Source organism: Enhydra lutris, unplaced genomic scaffold (assembly GCF_002288905.1).
Source record: "Enhydra lutris kenyoni isolate GAN:26980312 unplaced genomic scaffold, ASM228890v2 scaffoldscaffold26, whole genome shotgun sequence".
NCBI lineage: Eukaryota > Metazoa > Chordata > Mammalia > Carnivora > Mustelidae > Enhydra > Enhydra lutris.
In genome coordinates this window covers 5,865,492-5,878,203 of record NW_019154110.1, presented here as the reverse complement: position 1 = coordinate 5,878,203, position 12,712 = coordinate 5,865,492, and the positions used below count along the sequence as shown (strand labels likewise).

The window sequence follows — 12,712 nt, the reverse complement described above, 5'->3', positions numbered from 1 at the left end:
AAAAAAAAAAAAAAGAAATGGGGAGAAGGCCTGAATAGGTATTTTCCTGAAGAAGATATACAGATGGCCAACAGACACATGAAAAGACACTCAACATCACTCATCAACAGGGAAATGCAGATTAAAATGACAATGAGAGGGGTGCCTGGGTGGCTCAGTGGGTTAAAGCCTCTGCCTTCGGCTCAGGTCATGATCCCAGGGTCCTGGGATCGAGCCCCGCGTGAGCTCTCTGCTCAGCAGGGAGCCTGCTTCTTCCTCTGTCTCTCTCTGCCTGCCTCTCTGCCTACTTGTGATCTCTCTCTGTCAAATAAATAAATAAAATCTTTTAAAGAAATAAAATAAAATGACAATGAGATATTACTTTATACCTGTCAGAATGGCTAAAATAAAAAAGACAAGAAATAACAAGTGTTGGCATGAATGTGGAGAAAAGAAACCTTGTGCACTATTGGTAGGAATGCAAACTAGTCCAGTCACTGTGGAATATGGTATGGAGGTCCCTCAAAAAAATTGAAAATTGAATTACCATATGATTCAGTAATCCCACTACCAGAAATTTACCCACAGAATATAAAAACACTGATTCAAAAAGATATATGTGCCCCTGGGCTTATTGCAGCATTATTTACAGTAGCCAAACTATGGAAGCAACCCAAACGTCCACTGACGGATGAATGGATAAAGAAGATGTGTATGTATACAATGGAATATTATTCAGCCATAAAAGAGAATGAAATCTTGCCATCCAACATGGATAGGGCTGGAGGGTGTAATGCTAAGTGAAATAAGTCAGAGAAACACAAACACTATATGATTTCATTCACATGTGGAATTTAAGAAACAAATGAACAAAGAAAAAAAGAAACAAACAAAAATTCAGACTCTTAAATGCAGAGAACAAACTGGTGGTTACCAGTGGGGGAGGTGTGTGGGGGATGGTTGAAATAGATAAAGGGGATTAAGAGTACACTTATCTTGGGGCGCCTGGGTGGCTCAGTCATTGAGTGTCTGGCTTCGGCTCGGGTTATGATCTTTAAAAAAAAAAAAAAGATTCTCTCTTTACCTCCCCTTCTGCCCCTCCCACCCTGTTTTGTGTGTGTGTGTGTGTGTGCGCGCGTGTGTGCACGCATACTCTCTCTCTCTCTTTCTTTCAGGAAAAAAAAAGAGAGAGAGAGAAATTTCTATTCCTTTTCCAATTGTCCCAAAATGCCATGAAAGCAAACTTCCTTTCATTTTTTTATAAAGATTTTTATTTATTTATTTGACAGACAGAGATCACAATTAGGCAGAGAGGCAGGCAGAGAGAGAGAGGAGGAAGCAGGCTCCCCACCGAGCAGAGAGCCCAATGCAGGACTCGATCCCAGGACCCTGGGATCATGACCCTAGCCGAAGGCAGAGGCTTTAACCCACTGAGCCACCCAGGTGCCCCGAAAGCAAATTTCTATCTGTGCAGTCTGCAGTGGTTGTGGCAAAAAAGAAAGAGACATGCCCTCCTTCCCTGATCCCCAGTGAGGCCTGTAAAGAAAGGACTAGATTCTTCTCCTATGAAGAGGACTAAATCAGTAATTGGAGTCATCAGACCATGAAGAAACCGTGCTCCTCAGTGGAGCTCTTGGCCACCGTGGGAAACAAGGCTGTGACCATAAGAAGTGCAAATAAGAGGACAGCCTAAGATGCAGAACCCTAAGTTTTCCACTTATCCCTACAGGTTAAAAAAGGCAGACCTCTGGAAGGCAGGTGACTATTTGGGCCAGGAAATGCAAAATAAGGCTACAGAGTGGCCAGAAGGCCAAGTTGGCTGAAGTACAGGTCTAGTCTAGGAGAGTAGCAGAAACAGAGCCATGCACAGGGCCATTCTGGTCAAAGCCCTGGAGGCCCTGCTGAGAAATTGGAACTTACTGCTCATAGCCCCAAAGTACAAAAGGTGATTGTTACCCAAGTACAAAGCTACAGCTATGTCCTTCACCTTGCATCTCAGAAAAGAAGACACTTTTTAATCTGCTATAGAAGTCTAAGACAAATGTTCATCTTGGGCTCCAACTGTACCATTCCAAATGTGGGAATCATTTTGTGCATGTCAGGCTCTCGGATGTACACATCTGGAGTCACAAACAGTTTACCTAAACAGAAAGGAAGTGCACTAGCAGGATATTGGTGGGTCACAGAATAGGAGGGTAAACTGGGTGACCGGCCCCAGAAAACAGGAAAGAACCAATGGATGTGAGTCAGCAGGAAACCTAGCCAAAGACATGACACAGGAACATTACTCACGGCCACAGCCCCTGGCCTGTCCACTCCACGGGCACTGCTGTGAGCACTCCCTAAAGGTTCCATGTCTTGACATCATCACGCCCTCTGTGGTCACCATTCCCAGATGGAACATCCCACTGGTGGAGCCAGGAGTCAGGAAAGAAAAAGTCTGGCCTTTTTTAGCTTCTACAGGCTGGGGGTTGGGGGATTGGTGCCTATCAAGATCTTCCAAAAGTGGAATTCCCACTAAATAAGAATGAGATTTAGGTGTTGCATAGGAAACAAAACAAAACAAAACAAAACAACCCAGATGTTCACAGTTTTGAAATATCTAGAAAGAGGACTAATATTTCTATGTGCTTCCCATCTTAATTCAGAGACATGGTAGATTTTTAAAGGACATTTCACTGAGACTATTCAATTTGTCATGTAGTACTTTGGGGGGCGGTATAGGAAAGTGGGTTTAAGTACTTGTCTTGAACTCAGAACAAGTTCAAGTTTTGGTTTGAAGGCCAAGTCTGCCATTTCCTAGCTGTGTGGCCATGGGCAAGCAAATTAGCCCCTCTGAGCCTATGCTTATCTGTGAAATGGGGTCATTATAGTATGTGCCTCACAGCTTTGGACTTCAGATTTTTTTTTAAGATTTTATTTATTTATTTGACAGAGAGAGATCACAAGTAGGCAGAGAGGCAGGCGGGGGGAGGGGCACGGAGAGCAGGCTCCCTGCTGAGCAGAGAGCCCGATACAGGGCTCGATCCCAGAACCCTGAGATCATGACCTGGGCTGAATGCAGAGGCTTAACCCACTGAGCCACCCAGGCGCCCCTGGACTTTGAAATTTAAGTGAGATAATGCTTATGAAGATCTTACCAGTGCCTGGCACCCAGGGAACACTCCTTAAGTATCAGGTATTATCACAGTGTGACTTATCTTAAGGTATGAGAAATTAATACGATCACTTTCGGCCATACATGCTGGGGGCTCTGACCTGACTTAAAGTCCTGGCAGCTAGAGTTATACAAGGCTAGATGATTATCCAGATTGTCCATTTTTATATACTTGTGCTTATGTATACTTGTGTTTCCCCTCTTTTTTGTTTAAAGCCATGAGCTGTGGTGCTGGAGATTTCAATTTAAATTCAGAACTGACTGCACATGAGTTACTTAAGTTTCTCTAAACTTCTGTGCTTTTTTGTTTTGTTTTATTGCAAAATGGGAATGATGATATCCACACATAGCAATGCTGTGAGAAGAAATTGAGTTAACTTATGGAAGGTGCATAGCACAGTGCCTGGTAAGTAAAAAGCGTCTTCATTATTATTTATTGGTCCTCATGGGCTAGGAGAAAAGCAATACCTCCCAAGATGAGTTATTCCCCCCTCCCTGTAATCCTCACCACATGTAAGGTTTCTTTCTTTGACGCTTAAGTCTTCTGGCAGGGATTCTCTGGGTTTCTACCAATATTTTTTTCAAGTTGCCTTTCCTCCAGTTTTATTGAGTCATTGACATACAGCTATGTGTAAGTTTAAGATACTATACAATGACTTGACATATATATGACTTGACACACACACACACACACACACATATATATATATATAATCATCTTGACAGTACTAAGTGACACATTTGATAATTTATTTAACAAGTTAATGATACAAAGTTTCGGATGCCCTCTAGACTTAGAGGGTGCCTGCGAGTGCGCCAGACAAGTAGAACAAGAGGGGTATGATAAACAATGAGACTGACTTTCCTAAGAAAGCCCTTAAGCACCCACATGACCAACTAGACCAAATGACTGCCCGCAGGCTGGTCCGAGGATAAAAGCAGGTCAGCATTGCTCAGAGCACGACTCCACTCCACTCTCATGCAGGAGATGCTCCTCAGGAAAGGCTGCTAGGGTCAAATAAGTTTAGCAAACATGACTATAGCTTCCTTTTAGGAAATTACAGTGCGTATCAGCTTATTGGAGGCTCTGGGAAGTGTTACAAATAACCACCACCAAAAAGAAGAAAAAGAACCAGTGTAACAATATTGCTCTAATGACGGGACATTCAGGAACAAAACCCTTCATCATGAAATACTAATAACACACTTTGCTAAATGTGGAGATAGCCATCCCATCCCGATGTAAAGGGCTTATCTTTGGTCCCTACAGAGCAAGCCTTCACTGCTCTACAGTACAGTCCCAAGGTGGTAAGAACAAGTTCATGATCCTCATGTATTTCTAGGCAAAGCAACATTCCCACAGGTATGGTAACTGTATTTTAGAACTAAAAAGTGGGATTCTTTAAAAATGGTGGTAGCTTATTAAATTCAGGATATACGATTCTCCAGCACAGCGCTAGACACACAGGAGGAATTGAACCACTGAACTGAGGTGAATTTCTTAGGAAAGTCAGTCTCATTGCTTATCATACCCATCTTGTTCTACTTGTCTGGCGCTCTCACAGGCACCCTCTAAGTCTAGAGGGCATCCGAAACTTTGTATCATTAACTTGTTAAATAAATTATCAAACGCCCCATCATTAAAAAAGTGATTGTGATCAAAATTCTAAAATAGTGGAGCAGCCATGTGGCTCAGTCAGTTAAGCATCCGACTCTTAATTTCAGCTCAGGTGATGATCTCAAGGTTGTAACATCGAGCCCCATTTCAGACTCCCCGCTCAGTGGCGAGTCTGCTTGAGATTCTCTCTCCCTTTCCCTCTGCCCTGCCCCTATTCCACTCGCACACTAGTGCTCTCCCTCTCTCAAAAATAAATAAATAAAAAGAAGATTCAAAGTCTCATAACATAACACAAACATATTTTTTAAAATTCTAAAAAAGTGAGTATTGAAATAAATGATCAGAGTGAGAGGAGGAAGGCTGTGAGTCACGTGGAGGGAAAAGGGTTAAAAAAGAGAAGGGTTAATAGGAAACAAGAAATTCTTATCCCTCTCAATATCATCATCCCACTTACTATGTGCCACCAGGCACTGGGCTGAGTAGTTTATAGGCACCAGGACAACGACCCTGTCAGTTAATTATTAATTATTATTTTCTCTATCTTATATGTCCAGAGAGTGAGACTTAGAGAGAGAAAGGGTCACAGTAGTGAGAACCAAGATTTGAACACAAACTCTCTAATCATAAAGACTGTGCATTTAACTCTTGTGCAGAAATGATTTTTTTAAAAAAGATAATATTTTCTCACATAAATAATGTAGTCATTGGAAATCATGTTCTTGACTTAGGACTATGAAGCTAATACATTTTTTAAACGGCTTTTTAAAGAATTTTATTTCTTTATTTGAGACAAAGAGATACAGAGAAAGAGAGCATGAGCAGGGGAAGAGGCAGAGGGAGAGGGAGAAGCAGACTCCCTGCTGAGCCAGGAGCCCAATGCAGGGCTTGATCCCATGATCATGACCTGAGCCAAAGGCAGACACTTAACCACTGAGCCACCCAGGCGTCCTGAAGCTAATACACTTTGATGTGATCAGCAATGCATCAGATAAACAGATACAGCAACTATAAACTTCTCTATCTTTTAAAATAGATGTAAAATGTAAGATTATGCTCTATAACAGTATACACTCAAGGGGCTTCAAAGCATTTAAAAATGTGCACACCACATAGTTGGAAATATAGCTCTATTCAAAATTTACTTATTATAAATTTGACCTTATGTTAATATATAAGCTACAATGAATAGTTAGCTAAAGGTAATTTTGTATTCTCCCTTAGACTTTTTTTTTTTAAGATTTTATTTATTTATTTGGGGGCTGGGGGAGGGGCAGAGGGAGAGACAGACTCCCCTCTGAGCAGGGAGCCCAACTTGGGGCTGATCCCAGACCCCTGGGATCATGACCTGAGCCAACGGCAGACGCTTAACTGACTTAAGGGCCACTCAGTTTCCCTCTCCCTTAGATTTTAGAACAAATAGAATGGTTGAACAGGCCAGTTGTGTTTAAAAAAGCTGCCCAAAGACATTCTATAATTTGCTTTCTTTTTTTCTCTCAGTGCCTTCTATTTTTCTGTTAAAAGCCTGATATGGATAACCAGTGAAAGCTGCTGAGGCTGGAGCTGGGGTAGGGGTTTGGGGAGACTAGGAGCCTGGACTGCTGGCTTCACCCTCCTTCCTGAGCCAGCCCCTGATACACCATGGGGGGCCCTGACTCCTAGAATAAGGATACCCACCATGGTCCAACACGCCCCCTAATACCTCCTCTTATTTTAGAGTCTGAAGTTTGCCAGAGAGGAGCGACTTGTTCAAGATCTCCCCAGCTCAACAGTAACAGAGTGGGCACCCGAATCCTGCCATTGTTCCCTTTGACAGTTTCCAGCATGCCTTCACTATGGGACAGCCTGAACGATTTTTAGCTTAGTTTTTTTTTTTTTTTAATATTTTAATTGCCCTTTTTATTTTAGAACTAGCTTTATTTTTTTTAAAGATTTTATTTATTTATTTGACAGACAGAGAGATCACAAGTAGGCAGAGAGGCAGGCAGAGAGAGAGGGGGAAGCAGGCTCCCTGATGAGCAGAGAGCCCGATGCAGGACTCGATCCCAGGACCCCGAGATCATGACCTGAGCTGAAGGCAGAGGCTTAACCCACTGAGCCATCCAGGTGCCCCAACAATTTTTAGTTTTGCCAACCAGAGCACCATTATATTTATTCATTTAACAACTACCTGCTTAATACAGTTCCCAGCAGGGGTTCCCTCCTCTGATAATAACTCCTAGCCTTGTTAATAAGCAGGATCCAGGAATCTCATATTTGGTGTTCTACGTTTTTCTCGGCACATATTTAAACTCACAAGTATGAAAATGAAACATAATTTGTTCCTATACCATTCAAAGCCCATTTATGCACACCCTCCCGCTAGTGACTTCCACTGTACACTATGGAAAATACTGTTCTGTGCACAAAAAGGAAAATACCTTAGCTTGAAGGAGGCCAGTTCAGGGCTGTAACTGGGGATCCCCCAGATACCAGGAGGCCCAGGGATTTGTGGGACCCAATTCCCTGTGGGCCTCAGTTCAACAGGATGACACAAGTTTAGAGTGAGATTGAAGCATGACTACAGTTGGTTTGAGTCTCAGTTTTTGAGGTCTGTTTGGTGTTTTGTTTTGTTTTGTTTTGTTTTTGCATGTGTTTTAACTTAGGAACAAGTGGAACACACTGAACTCCGCGCTCTTTGGAAACGATCCCCCATTCTATAAGTCAGCGGGTCCACACAGCACGCAATGTTTGGATTTATAAGTTTGAAGAAGTTTTCTGTGTACAGAAAATGTGTACACTTTCCATGGAGAGAGCCGCAGCTCAGCTTTTGTGATCACAGTCAGATGCTGTGGGGCTCATACTGCGAGGAAATAATTCACACCTTGGAATGTTAATTACACTCGCAGCTCAGCCTGGAGGCTCCAAAGGCAGCAGGATCTTTGGGCAACTACGTGTCCTGTCCTGTCTGCCTGGATTAGAAATTAAGGAAGGGAAGAAAATCATTTAAGTTTTGCCTAGAGTTACGGTTAGTCTTTTTAAGCTCTGCCCCGCCTTCATATAAAGTAACCTACACAGACTGTACCTGATACAGGAATTTAATGCTTTTTCCATCCTCTTCGGAGGGACATTCTTTTAGCTGACTTTTTCCATTCGGTGCATCTCCTATCATTGGCTGGTCACCTTACATCTGACACAAAGGTAACCTAACCCAGGACAGGTCGGATGTACCCCCTCCCTTTGCATTTTACATTCAGAATTTCAATTTCTTTTCCCAGTTACACCAGTAACAGCATCCCAGTGTTTGCAGAAGCCTTCTAGAAACTGGGGAGAGGCAGATTAGCTTGTCAAGCCAGCCTTCACAGACTGACTAAAAAGAGAATAATGAAGCCACTATCATCAACACACTAGCTGAAAACAGACTTTGATTTTAGACAGACGTGAGTTTGAATCCCGACTCGACTTACTATGAGACTTGGGCCGGTTAATTAACTCTCTTGCATCATGCAAGGATATAAATAGTACCTACTTCATAGTGTTGCTTTGAGGATTATGCATATCAAAGCACATAAAATATTTAGCACGGTGCTAGATGCAGAAAGCACTCCAAAAAATGCTAGATATTACTCTCCTTGTGACCCTCATGATGACCACCATTCTTCCACACAAATTACCAGAAGTAGGTACGGTGCCTGGGTTCCACAGATGGGCCCATACAACCCCCACTCCAGTGCCTGGACTCTCTTGTAGAGAAAGTTCTGCATATGACCCAGCTCCTGGTGAACCGATGCCCATGTGCCCCAGCTGTGAAAGGGATTCAAATGGAGGGGTGGGTCCATCTTTTTGCAAGTATGATGGTGGAGAAGCTTTGGTAGATATTCCAGGGTCCTGCCTCTAGCATCATAGACATTGAGTGGAGGGTAGCAGCAATGGGTTTCCACGGGAGCCATAATGTTCCTGATCAGGATTTCTCCTGGGACTCTTCCAGCTGTTGGGTGTCCTAACCTGTTTCCCTGCCACTACTGGAAATCCTTTAAACTGCCTAAGACTCGGGGTCCCTGAGTGGCTCAGTCGGTTAAGTGTCTGCCTTTGGCTCAGGTCATGGTCCTGGGGTCCTGGGATTGAGTCCCACATCAGGCTCCCTGCTCTGCAGGAAGTCTGCTTCTCCCTCTTCCTGCTACTCCCCCTGCTTGTGCTCTCTCCCTGTCAAATAAATAAATAAAATATTTAAAAAATAAAAAAGTAAAAAAACAAACTACTTAAGACTCTGCTCTAATCGTGTTCTATGAAAATTGGCCAATGTGGATTCTGTTATCTGCAACTGAGAACACAGTAATTATAAAAATGACCAATACAGTAATCATCAGAATGATCCAAAACACCTCAGTCAAAAGCTTTTTTAATTTTTTATTTTTTAAAAGATTTTATTTATTTATTTGAATGAGAGAATGAGTAAGGGAGAGCATGAGAGGGTAGCAGAGGGAGAAGCAGACTCCCTGCAGAGCTGGGAGCCTGAGGCGAGACTCGATCCCGGGACTCCAGGATCATGACCTGAGCTGAAGGCAGTTGCTTAACTGACTGAGCCACCCAGGTGCCCAAAAAGCTTTCTTTATTAAGTATTCAGACCACTAAGGGAAAATGAACAGCATGTATAAAAAACCTTGTCCATGCCTTCAAAATGCAATCATCCTAAAAGATGCCACATGAATGGAAACCTATTTGGTTTTTTTGTCTGTTTTTGTGTGTGCATGTGTTTTTGTTTTTCCCTAAGGGCTTAATTTTCTTCTTGGTAGCAAGACTTTTTTTTTTTTTTAAGATTTTATTTATGTATTTGAGAGGGAGAGAGACTGAGAGAACATGGAGGGAGAGGGAGAAGCAGACTCCCCACCAAGCAGGGAGCCTGACACAGGGCTCCATCCCAGCACCCCGGAGATCATGACCTGAGCCGAAGGCAGACGCTTAATGGACTGAGCCACCCAAGTGCCCCTATGGCAAGACTTCTGTGAGGAACCGGCAGAAGGAACTGATGAAATGAGAAGTTTCACAGAAGAGAATTCTCACTTGGGTCTTTATGAAGGATGACAGGTGAGCCTCCCTGTCAGAGTGTTCCCTCTAAACTGTAATGGGAGAGTTGAAAGGTATGCAGGTAAGCTCAGTGTGTTGTGTATGGTCGTTACCATATTCGCTTCTAGGATGGCACCCAGAGGGGTGTGTTCAATTACAATGATGAAAATATCTTGAAAGAAGTAATTAACAAGAGCACTGAGATCTAGCTCCAGACGGATTTTGAATGAATGAGAAATGACTGTGTGCAGGCAAGGGCCTGGCTGACGATGGGCTTCAGTTGTACTTGGTTCTCATCTGTCTTTGTTCTTGTTGGTTTTGCATCATAATGTCAAATTATTTCTCCCTACACACACCGCTCTCATGGCGTGTTCTCTGAGTGACCGTGGCCCCATTGCCACTTCTCTTGTCATTTTTCTTTAATTTCTTAATTTCCTCTATTTCCTCTTCTATACTCCTAGCAAAATGTAATGACCTCTTCTGAACAGATCAGGGAACTTGGCCTCAATACTCAGCTAATAGGCGGAACCATCAAGTGCTTAAGTTACTTAGTTCCTGTCATCCTCAAGAATAGAGCACACAGACTGTGCTCGGTTGTCCAGAATCCGGGTTCATCCGACACCAGCTGCCTTCCCCAGGCCGCCTAAGTTTGACCCCAAGGAGATCAAAGTCGTGTACCCGAAGTGCACCGGTGGGGAAGTCAGTGCCACGTCTGCCTGCCCTGGCCCCAGAGATCGGCCCCCTGGGGCGGTCTCCAGAAAAGCCTGGTGATGATGTGGCCAAGGCAACCGGAGATTGGAAAGGTCTGAGGATGCCTGTGAAACTGGCCATTCACAACAGACAGGCCCAGACTGAAGTGGGACCTTCCGCCTCTGTCCTGCTTATCAAAGCCCTCAAGGAACCGCCAAGAGACTGAAAGAAGCAGGAAAACATGAAGCACAGTGGAAACGTCACTTTTGATGAGACTGTCAGCAATGCCGACAGATGCGGCACCGATCTTCAGCCAGAGAACTCTCTGGAAGCACTGACAGCCCCCGAGGACTGCCCAGTCTGTGGGCTGCAATGTTGATACCATCACCCTCCCAACCCCACAGGTGACCTCAACAGTGGGGCCGTGGGATGCCCCGCTAGTTAAGAATTATGAAGGAAAATATTTCAATAAGGGATCATTTGACAACCCCCCCCAAAAAAAAAGACTCAAGCATGCAAATGCTAGACCCCTGGCCTAGTCAGTCAAGTGGTGTCTAAGTTTTTTATTGCTGCTGTAACAAATTGCCACAAATCTAGTGACTTAAAACAGTGCTAATTTGTTATCTTTTTTTTTTTTAAAGATTTTATTTATTTATTTAACAGAGAGAGAGATCACAAGTGGGCAGAGAGGCAGGGAGAGAGAGAGGGAAGCAGGCTCCCTGCCAAGCAGAGAGCCTGATGTGGGTCTCGATCCCAGGACCCTGAGATCATGACCTGAGCCAAAGGCAGAGGCTTAACCCACTGAGCCACCCAGATGCCCCAGTTATCTTTTTTTTTTTTTAGAGATTTTATTTATTTCTTTGACAGAGAGAGCACAGGCAGTGGGAGTGGGAGAGGGAGAAGTAGCCTCTCCGTTAAGCAGGGAGCCCATTGGGGGACTCAATCCCAGGACCCAGGATCATGTCCCGAGCCAAAGGCAGACGCTTAACTGACTGAGCCACCCAGGCGCCCCTTAACAGCACTAATTTGTTATCTTATAGTTCACTGGGATATAGCCAAGTGTTGGAAGGGCTGGTTCCTTCTGGAGGCTTCCAGGGAGAATCCATTTCCTCAGCTTGTCTGCTGTTCCAGGCTGCCTACATTCCTTGCCTCCTTGCCCCTTATCCACACCCACTGTTTCAGCACTTCAACCTGTTGTTTCCAGGGCCCAATTTCCTACTCCTGGCCCCACTCCTCCTGCTTCTTACAAGGACTCAGGATTACCTGGGGCCCACCTGACTAATCCAAGATGCCTTCTCCATCTAAATCTTTTATCACCTCTTCACAGTCCCTTTTGCCATATGAAGTAACACTGATAGTTTTGGGGATTTGGATATGGACATACTGGGGTGGGGGTTGTTGAGGGGGGATCCTATTCAGCCTACTACAGGTGGTGAGGCAGAGTTCTGGTGTGCTTCCTCAGTCAGTGGGGGCTTCCTAGGAGGTTACACAGAGAAAGGAGAGGCTAGGAGATCAAGAAAACCTACTGGCATTTGGGATACAACACAGACGCCTGATTATCTTGCCGGCCTCTCAACAGCACCTGCCTTTTGCTCCAGACTCTGGATTTCCACCTTTATACTTCCTCTTTTTTTCCGATTACCTTAATGTCTCTAGCGGTCAAACTGAGTCAGCCAGGCACCACCCTGCACAAGACACTCCTTTTCTGGCAAGTTCTTATAGCAGGACATTTAATTGGCTGCCATCCAGCCTGTTGAGGGCAGCTTTTGAATAGGGTGCCAGTCCCATCAGCTTTGGTGGGGGGAGCCCAGACGAGGACCCCAAACCTGGTTCTCAGTGCATAGGAACCCCAGACATTTTTCTCTACAAGGGGCTGAGAGTTTTCAGAGATTTCTCAGACCTCTCTCCAAAAACGATGTCAAGAACAGAATTGGGGCAATAATTTCTTGCTTTCTGATTTAAAAAAACTGACATGTTTGGGGCGCCTGCCTGGGTGGCTCAGTGGGTTAAAGCCTCTGCCTTTGGCTCAGGTTATGATCCCAGGGTCCTGGGAACGAGCCCCACATTGGGCTCTCTGCTCAGCGGGGAGTCTGCTTCCCCCTCTCTCTCTCTCTCTGCCTGCCTCTCTGCCTACTTGTGATCTCTGTCAAATAAATAAATTTTTTTAAAAACTTAAAAAAAAAACCTGACATGTTTATAGGTGCTTGTTACCAATAGATTTTAGTTAC

At 44.1% G+C, this 12,712-nt stretch overlaps 1 pseudogene; it reads left to right on the top strand.

The window, feature by feature from the left end:
* The window catches only part of LOC111151440, a 25,371-nt pseudogene extending 14,442 nt beyond the window's left edge, over positions 1–10,929 (top strand).
* The last annotated feature ends 1,783 nt before the right edge of the window (positions 10,930–12,712 follow it).